This window comes from Melospiza melodia, chromosome Z (assembly GCF_035770615.1).
Source record: "Melospiza melodia melodia isolate bMelMel2 chromosome Z, bMelMel2.pri, whole genome shotgun sequence".
Classification (NCBI taxonomy): Eukaryota; Metazoa; Chordata; class Aves; order Passeriformes; family Passerellidae; genus Melospiza; species Melospiza melodia.
In genome coordinates this window covers 47,479,390-47,491,974 of record NC_086226.1, presented here as the reverse complement: position 1 = coordinate 47,491,974, position 12,585 = coordinate 47,479,390, and the positions used below count along the sequence as shown (strand labels likewise).

At 33.4% G+C, this 12,585-nt stretch overlaps 1 protein-coding gene across 18 annotated transcripts in view; it reads left to right on the top strand.

The window, feature by feature from the left end:
* PTPRD (protein tyrosine phosphatase receptor type D) overlaps positions 1-12,585 on the top strand; it is a 1,164,217-nt gene that overhangs the window by 240,043 nt on the left and 911,589 nt on the right. For all 18 annotated transcript variants that reach the window (XM_063180610.1, XM_063180611.1, XM_063180604.1 and 15 more), the window contains exon 3: positions 2,187-2,259. The gene's annotated coding sequence lies outside the window, so the exon portion shown is untranslated. The remainder of the gene's footprint in view (positions 1-2,186; positions 2,260-12,585) is intronic.

Here is a 12,585-nt window from a genome sequence, read left to right as displayed (position 1 = left end):
ATAGTGAAATGATTCTGACATCAAAATTATTAACTCAGTCCGTTGTCTAACCATGTTTCACCACATTTGAAATCCCTGCAAGATCATATAAAATAAATGCTCTAAACATATATTCCCGTTGTATTTTATATTACTTAACATATGCTTTATAACAAGAGTTTTTTACCTGCCTACTTTCAACAATTGCCTTCCTGTTGCATATGCAGTGAATTTTAAAAACAAAACAAAACAACAAAACCACTGAAACTGTTACTGTATTATGACAAAAAAAGAATATTTCAGGGAAGAGAGTTTTTAGGATGAAACATTCTTGATCATTGGTGGTCATTTATTGGTATTTACTTTTATTCTCTCCTAAATGATTTAGGAATGTTGTGATTTCTGAATGACATGACTGAGATATATAAAACAGTGGAAGGTGGTTATCAATCCCAGACTGCTGAGTAAGCGGATAAAACACAAACTCATGCGTGCTGTGTAAAAAATATTGCAGTATCACAGAGTATCAAGGTTGGATCAGGGCCCGCCTCTCTGCTCAATCAGAGCTACTGAAAGCAGGTTACCTAAGACCGTGTCCACATCACTTTTCAGTATTTCCAAGATGAATATTCCACAGTAATTTCTTGGCAAACTGCTTCAGTACTTAGTTACAGTAAAAAAAGCTGTTTTCTGATAGTCATACAGCTCTTTCTGTGTTTCCTTTTTCTCATTGCTTTTTGTCCTCTCATTGGACACCAAAGAAAACAGCCTGACTCCATCTTTGCATCTTCCCTTCAGTCGTTTATATGTGTTGATGAGTTTTCCCTTGAGCCTTCTCTCCAGACTGAACAGTTCTACCTCTCCCAGCCTTACCCCAAAGGAAAGATAACAGAATCATAGACTCATTGAATGGTTATGATTGGAAGGCACCTTAAAGATCTTCTAGATTCAGATCCCCTGCCTGGGTCTCCTTCCACTAGACCAGTTGTACACAGCCCTATCCAGCCTGGCCCTGTACCTTTCATAGATGGGGAGTCTACAACCTCTTTGGACAACAAATTCCTTCCTAACATCTAACCTAAATATACACTCCTTAAACTTAAGGCCATTACTGCTTGGCCTATTACTACATGCCATTGTCGAAAGTCCATTTCCAGGCCTCTTGAAAGCCTTCTTCAGATAGTAGAAGGTGCGACAAATTCTCCCCAAAGCCTTTTTTTCTCTGGACTGAGCAACCCAAATTCTCCTAGCCCATCTTCATAGAAGAGATTGTCCAGTCCTGTGGTTAACTTAGTGTCTTTCTTCAGGACTTGCTCCAACAGGTCCATATCTTTCTTTTGCTGGGTACAGCACTCCAGGTGAGGTCTCACAAGAGCAGAGTAGAGGGAAACAATCAGCTCCCCTGACCTTCTGGGAGCACCACTTTTGATGTCACCCAGGCTGAAGTCAGCTTTCTGAGCTGCAAGTGCACATTACTGGATTGCGTTTAGCTTCTCATCAACCAATACCCCTAAATCTTTCTCCTCACAATCCATTCTCCACCCAGCCTGTACTTATGTTTGGGTTTCCCCAGTCAGGATGCAGAACCTTGCATTTCGCCTTGTTGAACATCATGGGGTTTTCACAGGCTCACCTCTTAAGCTTGACTGAGAGTGAGAAAAAGCTAAATGAGTGCTTTGAATGGATTTCCACATGGTAGAGGTTGTCACAGGTTTGTGATATGTGAAAAGATAACTTTACTATTGAAAAGGCTACAATTCTGTTTTCATATGCCTAAGGTAATTTACCAAGTTGGTGCAAGGTTTTGGTGATATTTTTGGTATAGTTGAAGAGCTAGAAGCGTAAGCTCAGTCATGAAACAGTATTTTTGCACAAAACAGTACATTGAGAAAGGGCTGGTCTAGCAGAGTGACAAAGAAAGAAAGTGTTTATGACTAAGACAATGTGTTTGGAACACAATTGTTTCATAACAATTTCAATCAAGTACAGATAGTTTCAATATAAATAATTGTGTATGAATATGATTTATATTCTTCACATCAAAGTTACTCTAGAAGTTCCACTTTGTTTTGCTGCTTTTCAATGATTACTGTTTGCAGAAGTTATTTATTATCAGTGTATTTAATTTTTCTCTTTCTTGAACACTTCAGAATTTATTGGTGCTGCTGTAGAAAAGCAAATAAAACATGTTTGATTTTCTATTTTAGGGAAATCTTGAAGAGTCTTACACTTTTAATCCTCCAGTCCTTAACTGTGCTATGACGACATTCTGGTGAGGGGGTAAGTTGGTGTAGATCTATTACTTTGATCAGCTGAATTGTCATTTCAGATTTAACTTGTATGACAATGTCCTTCAATGTCTATCTGACAGACTTTTCTTCCAGACTCTCTTGGAAAATTTCTAAAACTGTAAATCTGTGATTTATTTCATATATAGGAAGTCTGAATAACAGAGGTGTCAGATTATTTCTGTATGTACAGATCAACTGTATATCATATAAACAGAGCAGTTGATTCCTACATGCTCAGTTTCTTTTTGCCAGAAATCCTAGGTTCCCACACATGTGGAAATCGGGGTGATTATTGTAATTAGTTCAGTAGAGCACGAGTCACTCACGAATGCTAGATATTGTCAGGTTTCCAAATTTCAGCAATCTATTTATCAACTACTTGTCAGACTCTTTCCAGAATATTCCATATCCACACCAATATGAGTATTACGAAACTCTAAAGGCTTTCATTTTTCTGACTGCAAAGAAGGCTTGTAGATTTAAAAGGGCACTGCAACCTGTCAAAGTTCCCGGATGAGAAATTTTTACAAAACTAATAAGTTACATCATAGCTTCTGTTGATATTAGGAAAACTCTATTAACTCTTATATAATACTCTCTAACTGGGAATTTTCATTTGAAATAGGATTATTTTAAATTTTTCAATTTAAATACTGCGTAGAGAAAACAGACACTATTGTTACTCATTTCTAGGTGTTAAAAAGTTCTGAATAATGAAAGGCCCCACGATTGTGAGGCATGTTTTACACAATTGTGTCCCATGTCTCTCAGCCTTAATATACCATGCTCATTCTTTTTCTTTCAGTCAAAGTTTGTGCTACTGTTGGAGCTCAAGTGCTGGAAAAAAAATCTTCATTTTTCAATGGAACACCATGTGGGTTTTGCTAAGCTAGATACCATGTACAAGAACCATTTTATAACTTCATTTATATGTAATTGTTATATGAAAATCATTCATGTTCCAGAATTTAATGAGTGCAAGAAAACCTTTTGAAACTCTAGATCCTAGGAAGAATGAAGTTGTATGTTAGTTCATATGCTACAGACATAGAAACGGTCATTACATTTTGTACATCAATTGCAGAGGTAGGACCACTGATGCAGCATAGATTCTAATTCTCTGCTCTCTTGCTGTTGATATATGGACAATTTACAAAGTAAACAAGAAAAATATTTCTGATTTTAATTTATGAAGCACACCCATAGTTTGTTACTTTTAAACCAGGCAGTTATTTGTTCTTATCAGTCCTTTTGAGTGACTTTTCCTTCATCATATCATTGAAGTGTAGTGTCACTGACTACACTGTTATCTAAAAGAAGTGATGTCACACCAGCAGTGTCTATTTATTGGAATGAACACCAACAACGAAATTCCATTTTAATACTAAGTTTCCTTTTCAAAGATTTTTTTCCTGGCCTTTGAAAATGTGGTACAGATTACACTGTGATCTAAAATCATGCCATTTGGTGATACTCTTATCTCATTTTATTAGCTAAAATATAAATTATTTTACTTGAAGTATTAAAATTATCCCCTTGTGTTGCTGTTCCTACTGTAAAAATTCAAGTAGTTCAGATGCAATAATTATTTTACCCAAATTAATAAACACATTCTTCAAACAAATTCACAATTAACTAAAATCTAATAAATACAAATCTAATTTATTTATGCAGTCTCTTGCACCAGATTGAGGGGTTTTTTTAAATAAATGTGAGCTATTTATTAACATTTATATTTCACAGTTTAAGAATTCTTGATTTTCTGTGGCTGGTTTCCCACTTCTTCAAGACTGTAAATCTGTAATAAATAAAATTTCCTAAAATTATGTAACCTCATCAAATTTAAGACATTTCCTTGAAGGAATTAATAGCAATGGAAAAACAATGGGAAACTTAAAATGGAAAAAAAAACTCTGCCAAATTTGCAATGTACTCTCAGTGGCTTAATATTTGTGTTAGTTTAAGAATTCTGTATTTGTGGCATAGGTATACAATAATATACAATTTTTTTAACTCCATTCATTATCATTTCAATTGTTATGGAAAGAAAAAAATCCAAACTGTGCAAACTATCTCTTATAGGAAGAACTTTAGCAAAACTTCATAAGTATAGAAATGCCTGCTGAAAATTGAATAGAAGTTGCTTCTTTTATGTATTGATTTCCCTTAAACAGAAATTCAGTGATATGTTTTCCTCTGGTTGGTGAGCACAGTTTCAGCCCTGAAAATGTCAACATAATATTCCCCTTAGGGGTGAAATTTTGATAATGCAGAAATACAAAGCATGTCCCTAAGACTTCATTGTGTCTCAGATTCCATATTTAAACTTGAATGAACAGAGATACGTCTGCGGCACTTTTATGATAATTAAAATACATGCAAGAGGAGACAATACATCTTCATTATTTAGAACAAATGTGTTGTGGTTGATGAAAAAGATGAAAACTCTAGGTACAGGCATAGAAGATGCGGTCTATTACTTTTTTTTGATCATAGACTTAAAGGAGGCAATAATTTTTTAAGTCTTTTATGATGGAATTCATATTATTAATAACAATAATATATGAGTACAAAATTCTTAACACTGACTATCATTTCAATAGCTTGGCAAGCTAGAATATGTATATTCAAGCTTTAACCTCTAGGCCATATTATTTAAGCCAATTTAAATTTGTTCAGTTTGAACATACATTCTTTTAGTTTGATAGTTATTTGGCTAGCTGAAATATGATGATAGAATGGGTTCAAATGCTGAGGATAAAGAATTACATTACAAAAAAATTGTGTGTTTTGAAAATATTTCACATCTCACAATCACAACACAAAGGTCAAAGATGAGACATTTATGCAGAGTCATCTGCTCCCTAAAGCAATAAGCAGTTTTGAGTCCTGTAGCTAAAGATGCATGAGGAGTCCTGGAAAAAAGTGAAGACTCCCACACTCAGGCAACATTGTAGCAATGGCTAAAAAATTTTGGTTCATTTAGCTTCTTACCATCAGCACAAAATTCACTTAACCACATAATCAAACTTAAAATTATCAAAAAAGAACCTCCTTTTTTGATAAAAAACTATATTATTCATAAATATATTTTTACTAAAACTGATAACAACATAAGGCTAGGTGTCATTTCTAATGAAGGAATAGTGATTAAGAAAGCAACCTAATAGAATTGCAAAAAGAAATCAATACAGAACAGATACATTACCAATGAAAATATTTTTGTCCACAAAATTATATGTACTTCAAGTAATTTCATTCTTCTGGAGTTCTTTCATTGTGTATAGGTAGAAAACTGGAATAAAAAAAATCTTCATGAACTTGTCAGGCATCTATTGAAAGTACTCTATTCTTTTCTTCATACTATTCTATTACAGATGATTTTCAGTAAAATGAAAGGAAAAAAAAAAATCTGTATTTTTCTTTCCGACAAAATATTGGTATTTTGGTATTCCCAAGTATGCAACATACAGCAAATAGTAGTGCAAAGAAATATATAATACAGGTCAGTATTTCTCAGTATCTGAGTGCTAACCATAGTAGATGAGTCACAAAAGGCAATATAGAGTTAGAAAACAGAGGTTGTAATCATATAATCTGAATAAAAAATAAAATGTTGCTTCTTTGCAACTATAATTTTACTTTTCACAACCAGGTAGTACAGGATTTTGCAGCACAAGATCTGTGGTCTAATTTTAGCATAGTGGTAGAACTTTTATCATAAGTCAGTTTATTGAGAGAACAGAGCTTTTTAAAGAACATTTTTAGTGCAACCTTTTGATATATAAATATATCAATCTTCCATTATAAATATCATATGTATATTGTATAATCATGAGTTTAAAAATCATCATCAGCAAGGCCTTTGTATTTCTTAGTATGAGGTTGAGCAGCAAAAAACTGCTTTTGGGATCATTCACTACCTTGTACAGGAAGTTACCATCGATGTTTTCCAGAACCTGCTGGATGTGTATTTTATAAAGCATTTATTTTTATAGATTAGGAAAGTTGATGTTTGTGAAAGTAGGCTTTACCTGTAAAACTAATTACCATGTGATCTAGGACAGTGATAAACTTTCCAGAGACAGAAATTCTGTTGTACCTTATGCAAGTTATGAAATACAATATGAAGCTTTTCAAGACAAGGCATCCAGAGTAATTCAAAGTCTTTGTCTTCACCTTTGCAGGTGAATGGAAATATGTTTCTGATAAGGAACATGCTATTATATAGAAGGGATTTAAATTAATTAAGTCACTATGATGTACTACATGACTGGTACCAAGAAATTCACAGCCATAGTACAAAGCAAGCTCCTAACAGGTTGGTGTTATGCCATCACAACACCTGGCTTCCTGCATGGGTTTTTAAAATCTATAGTTTCCACATTTTCATTGTACAACTATTACTGGTAGAAATTGGGTTTTGAAAATGCCTGCAGAACAGAAAATATTTTATTATAGTCACAATATAAGATGCATTATTGAAATATATCAGAAAAACACTTTTAAATTTGCTAAAAACCCTTTAAAATTTCTGAACATACTGACATCAACTTTTTACTTGGATTATTATTATTTGCATTTTCTATTTACAGGATCAGATTTCTACTCTTTTTCTATATTTGTTCTTTTGTGATTATTCATGCCTTAAAGTCTTTCATAAACTTCTTTTGTCTATGAGAAGCACAGCATCTTGTCAAATGTGGTGCTCTCTCAAAATGTAAAACAAAGAAAGCAAAAAGCAAAATCAAAAGTAAAACCAAACCAACCAAACAAACAAATAAACAAGACCCTAAAAACCCAACCAAAAAAATAGCCCACCCAAATCCAGAAGTTTTGTATACTGATAGCAAAATGCCTTTGATACATAAACTTTTATTTTATAGGCAATAGCACATAACTCTATGTCCCTGAAATAAGATATTCTCAAATTAGGAGAAATTGCTTATAGTATAGGTTAGCAATTATGGTGACAGTTCTAATACTGGAATACAAGAGAACTTTTTTTTCAGCCTCAGAGTTTGAAATGTGTTTACTTAATTTGTTGCAATATATTAAACAAAATACAAGATTTATAACTCCAGAAACACGAGAGAAGAAGAATGACTTTGGATAGAGAGTTTTGCTCTAAAAATTATTGTCATTAAATAGCCACTTCATATAATTTATTCATATGGACTAGCGGAGCCATGAAACAGATTTGTTGAAAGTAGGCTGACTGGTACTTACTCTATTGTAGTGCTTCTGATAAGTCCCATATTATTCAAATACAGTAAACATAGATTTTTCCCAATAGTATACAGTGCTTTTATGTCTTAATAACCAGATTTAAACTGTGCATTAGATTACAAAGGGAAGAGTTGCTGTAAGAGCAGTAGGAAAAAGAATCATACCTAGGAAAATCAAATGGCCTGATCCTGAATTTGTTTTGGTATATGAGTTGGAGTTAGAGAGATTTTCAAATGCATTCAATTCCCTTGGTGAATGTCATGTTTCCTCAAATATATTTTCTTTAGAAATAACATATAAAATTTCCTTTGCTTCTATGGCAAGAAATTAGGCAAAACACCATTAAAAAGAAATTATGAAGAAGTTTGTCAGATGGGATGAAAAAAATAGTGCCTTTGAAGGAAACTGTTGTTTTATTCTCCAAAAGTTGTTTCAGACTAGAAGACAGTGATACATTTCATGATTCCTCTCTTTGCAACATGACTTAATGATAGATACTTTAAAAACAAGCAAACAAACACCCAGAACTTCCTCCTCAAAAATCAAAGCCAAATTATTTTTTGAATATTTAGATGTGAGAACTTAGTTATCTGATAATGGGTTTAATTTTTTTAGATACTGTGTATACAAATTCAGCTGTCTAGTTGTTTTGGTCTATTTTAATTAGACATTTTTACAATATCTCTTAAAAAAAAGCAAAAAACAAACAGGTATTGATGTTACTCCTATAATTCATTGTACAAAGAAGAAGTCTGTACTTCATAGAATCATAGAATGGTTTGAGTTGGAAGGGACCTTAAATGTGATCTAGTTCCTGCTCCCTGCCATGGACAGGGATGCATTTCACTAGACCAGCTTTCTCAGGGCTCCAACCTGGCTGTGAACGCCTCCAGAAATGGGCATCCGCAGCTTCTCTGGGGTCTGGGTCCAGAGCCTAACCACCCCCACAGAAAAGAATTTTTCCCTAATATCTTATCTATACCTACTCTCTCTGAAGCCATTCCCACTTGCCCTGTGACTACATGGTGTCGTAAGTAAATTATCTTCCTCTTCCTCGTAGGTTCCCTTCGAGTACTGGAAGGCTTCTGTTAGGTCACTGCAAAGCCTTCCCTTTTCCAGGCTGAAAAATTTGTTTCCTTGTGGAAGTGCTCCATTTCTCTGATCATCTTGGTGGCCTCCTTCTGGACTCAGTTCAAGTCCATGTCCTTCCTGTGCCGGGGACCCCAGAGCTCAGTGCATCGCTCTAGGTGGGGTCTCACAATGCAGAGTACAGGGACCGAATTAAATAACCTCCCTTAACCCTCTAGCCATGCAACTTTTGATACAGACCAGAAATAGGCTGCAAGTTCATTTCTCATCCAACAGAACCTCTAAGTCATCCTCAGCAGGGCTGCTCTCAGTCTGTTCACTACCCCAGCCTGTGTTGGTACTAGGGATTGCCCAAACCCATGTGCATTTCTCAAATAGCAAGCAAGAGCTAAGATTTGTAGAATTCAAGACTGAACTTTAAAGTGTTTTTTCTGATGATATTATGAAAATTTGGCAAAGGAAACAACATACATATAATAATTTTTTACCCACATCATCTCATATACAGCTTGTGATTTTTTTTCACTGCATGAAAAATATTTGCCACAGTTTTTTCTAATGCAGAAGTGTATTTCCAAAGAAGCAATAAGTATTAAATCCTTTTCATTAAGACATATACTCTGTAAATACTACACTGGATGACCAGTGTAGGTGACTTTGTTCTACTCCCCTTCTTTTTTTTTGTTGCCTGCTTAAATTTTTATCTAAGGTAATAACAATAATTATAAAATTTAAGTCAGCAGCTGTTAGCACACATATTTTTGTTGCTGACAAATTCAATTAAAGACATTGCTAGCTAAACCAATCAAGTAACAGGTAGCTTAAAAAAGGTCAACTCTAAATTATTGTTTCCCATAATAATTTCCCAAACCATTAAGTTTGTAAAATTAATTTGAAATTGAATCTCATAAAAGTAAATTATGGAGAATGCCTTGCTAGTTTGTGGGTATTCTAAAGCATAAAACTGTATGTCTTCCATGCAAAATGCTTCTCCTAGTATTGTCCACGTTGCAGCACAAGTACAGAAGGTTCCAGCAGTATTTGCATAAAAAAAACCTATTTACAGGAATGCTAATTCTAGTCAGGAGGATTTTTTTCTACTCCCCTATAATAACATACCAAATATTCTTATTTTGTTTTGTTTTGAACTATGTTTTGGGACATTTAAAAAAGACAAGAAAGAAGGTTTGGTTCACAGTAACAAACAAAGCTATTAAAATAATGGTAGTATCTTTAGAAGTTGAATAACTCAACAAGGAATTAAATTTCCAAAATTCTACTGTGAGTTTGAACTTCACCATGAATTAAAATGTAAATGAGAATTAAAACACCTAACCCCAAAAGAACTTAAGACTAAAATAGGATGAATCAGTTATTTACACAGCTACATTAAGCTTTTAGTTACTGTAAACCAAGCCAAATTAAAAGTAATATTTACCAATAATTCTACAAAACTGAGGTTTCATGTTCCCTGATTTGTTTCTTCTAAAAATTGCAACAGCTTGTGGAAGTTAAAAAGAGCTTGAAAAGCTACAGAGGTAGGGAATTGAAAGTGATCACAGTTGTTTTTAAATAGTATTTTAACAGTGAATGCTGGTTAAAACAGCTTTTCCTGAGAATATCAACTAACAAAACAATAAAAGTCAATAAAAACGATTCAAAAAGAGGGATAAAACCAATACACATATAGGGTTTATAAAGGAAATTACTATTAAGCACCTGAGGTTAATCTGGTAGGCACCATAATGGTTTCAGTGATCACTCATCTGGAATTTAAATGTCTATCCTTCTTTCTTTATTTCACAATATTGTTTATGGTGAAATTAAATATATGCCTGCTGAATTATCTCATGGATAATTTATGTGCACTAGAGCTAAAACCCAAAACAAACAAAAAACCCAACCACAAAACCCCCAAAATCATCAGGACTAATCTGCCCATGAATATCTCTTAGAAAGAGTTTTGTGGAATCACCAGGTGCTGCCACAACACATCCCCCCCTTCTACAAAAATGTGAAAGCAGTTGATTTATAATTACTCCAGAACAGTAGTTTAGCTCATGTTAGCCAAAAGAGCTTCACAGTGTTCTGGTCACTGTAGGTGCTTATTGAGATGAAAAAGTGTGAATCTATACCTTCTTAAAATGCAGGCATTCACATTGTTTTAATAGACTTAGGTGATGCTGACTATTCTTCTTACCCTTGTCTGGGGTGTCCTTTATAAAAGCTTTGATTTACTAGTAGAAAATTGTTATTCAGGTTTTCTTTTATATATGAAAGCATTTTTTTGATGAATTGCTATCTCAAAGACAATAAAAGTTTCTGGCACATTAAAGCCACCATCTAGTTAAACAGTACCACACTGAGAGATTATGGGACTTGAATTTCAATATATATTTCATTCTAGCATATAAATAGATTCTAAATTTTAAAATTTTATTAATTTTAAATTTTTATCCTTGGTAGTTGTGATTTCTTTCCTTTTTAGACAGAAATTATGTCTTTGACAAATTGCAGCAATGTCAGATTCTTAAGTGCAAAAGTTCAGGTTTTTTTATTTTCTATTCTGTAGTTATTATTTTTTTCCCAAACTGTAGTGGCAGATTTGGTTTACTTAGAAAAGTGATTGTTTGCAAGCGTTTTTGTTATAAGATGTTAGGTGCAATTTGATTTGGGATGAAAAAAGAGGAATTTTATTTCCTTCTTGTCAATCTTTATTAGTGGATAGATATTGAAGGCTTCACATGAAAATATAAGTGCTCAGCTGTCAGTTTCTAACATGAATTAATTGTGGCAAGAGAACACAATTCACACATAAGTTTTAACATATAAAGTTGAGAACCTACATGCTTATATTTAAAATATATCACTTCCTCAGACATACATATCATTTTTGTCTGTTATTATACAAGCTAAAATAAGGTGTTTTGAATAAAATTCAATATGCAAAGTTTAAGTAAACTGTGGAAGGGGATAATTTTTTTTTTTTTGATATATACAAACTAGTCAATAGAAATATATCTTTTTGAAGAGTGCTTCTAGTTAGACCAGTGAAAGCTGTATAAAATAGATAAGAAACTCATTTTCTCTAACTGATGCCATACAAACTGATAGGAAACCTTTCAATTTCAATGGGAGTGGATGGTGACACCTGCCAAGAGTGTTTTAAGAAGTTATTTCATCCAATTCTCAATGTGAAAAATATTTGACTGTATGGTTTACTACAAAGGGTATAAGAAATATAATATTCATTATATATTTTGACTTTTCTCAGTATAAGAAGTTTAAAAACATTAATTTGCAAATGAAATTAACTGGTTACATCATATATTATGCATGCATACATGATGTATCATTCTTTCATGCGTTGATATTCATCAGTTTTAAAAAAAGCATAAATAACTTGAAAGCAAGAAAACAAATGCCCAGTTACCAGTCTTTATACTTCACATCCTTATGCTGACCAGCATAATTGAACGTTCCATTTACTTCAGGTTTACAGTTACAGAAGACAGAAAAATAGAGTAGTAGTGATTACAGTTATTGCTCTGCTGGATTCCTTGGACTGAAAGATTTTCTGGTGTGAGATTTGAGCATTTGGCCAATTTGTACATGATCTCCTAGCTTCCAGTTAGCAGTTAGACCAGAAGCCTAGCAAAAACTATAGCTATTAGTTCCAGCTAATCTGCATATATGGGAAATAGAGAACAAAGACCAGATGTGTATTTGTAGTTCAAAGGAAATATAGCTAGCTGGGAAATGAAAATGCGATCAAAACAGTGCCTTCAGTTGTGTAAAATTGAAACAACTAGTTTAATTGTTGCATGTGATAAATTCAAGCAGACGATGTACCAACTAGTTTAATTGTTGCATGTGATAAGTTCCAGCAGATGCTGTACCTGATAAACGGACCCTAATGTTTTTTAAAATTCTAATTTTTTTTAAAATTCAAAATAGCCTAGAGACTTCATTGATAGGATTATCTGAGCCCCAAATA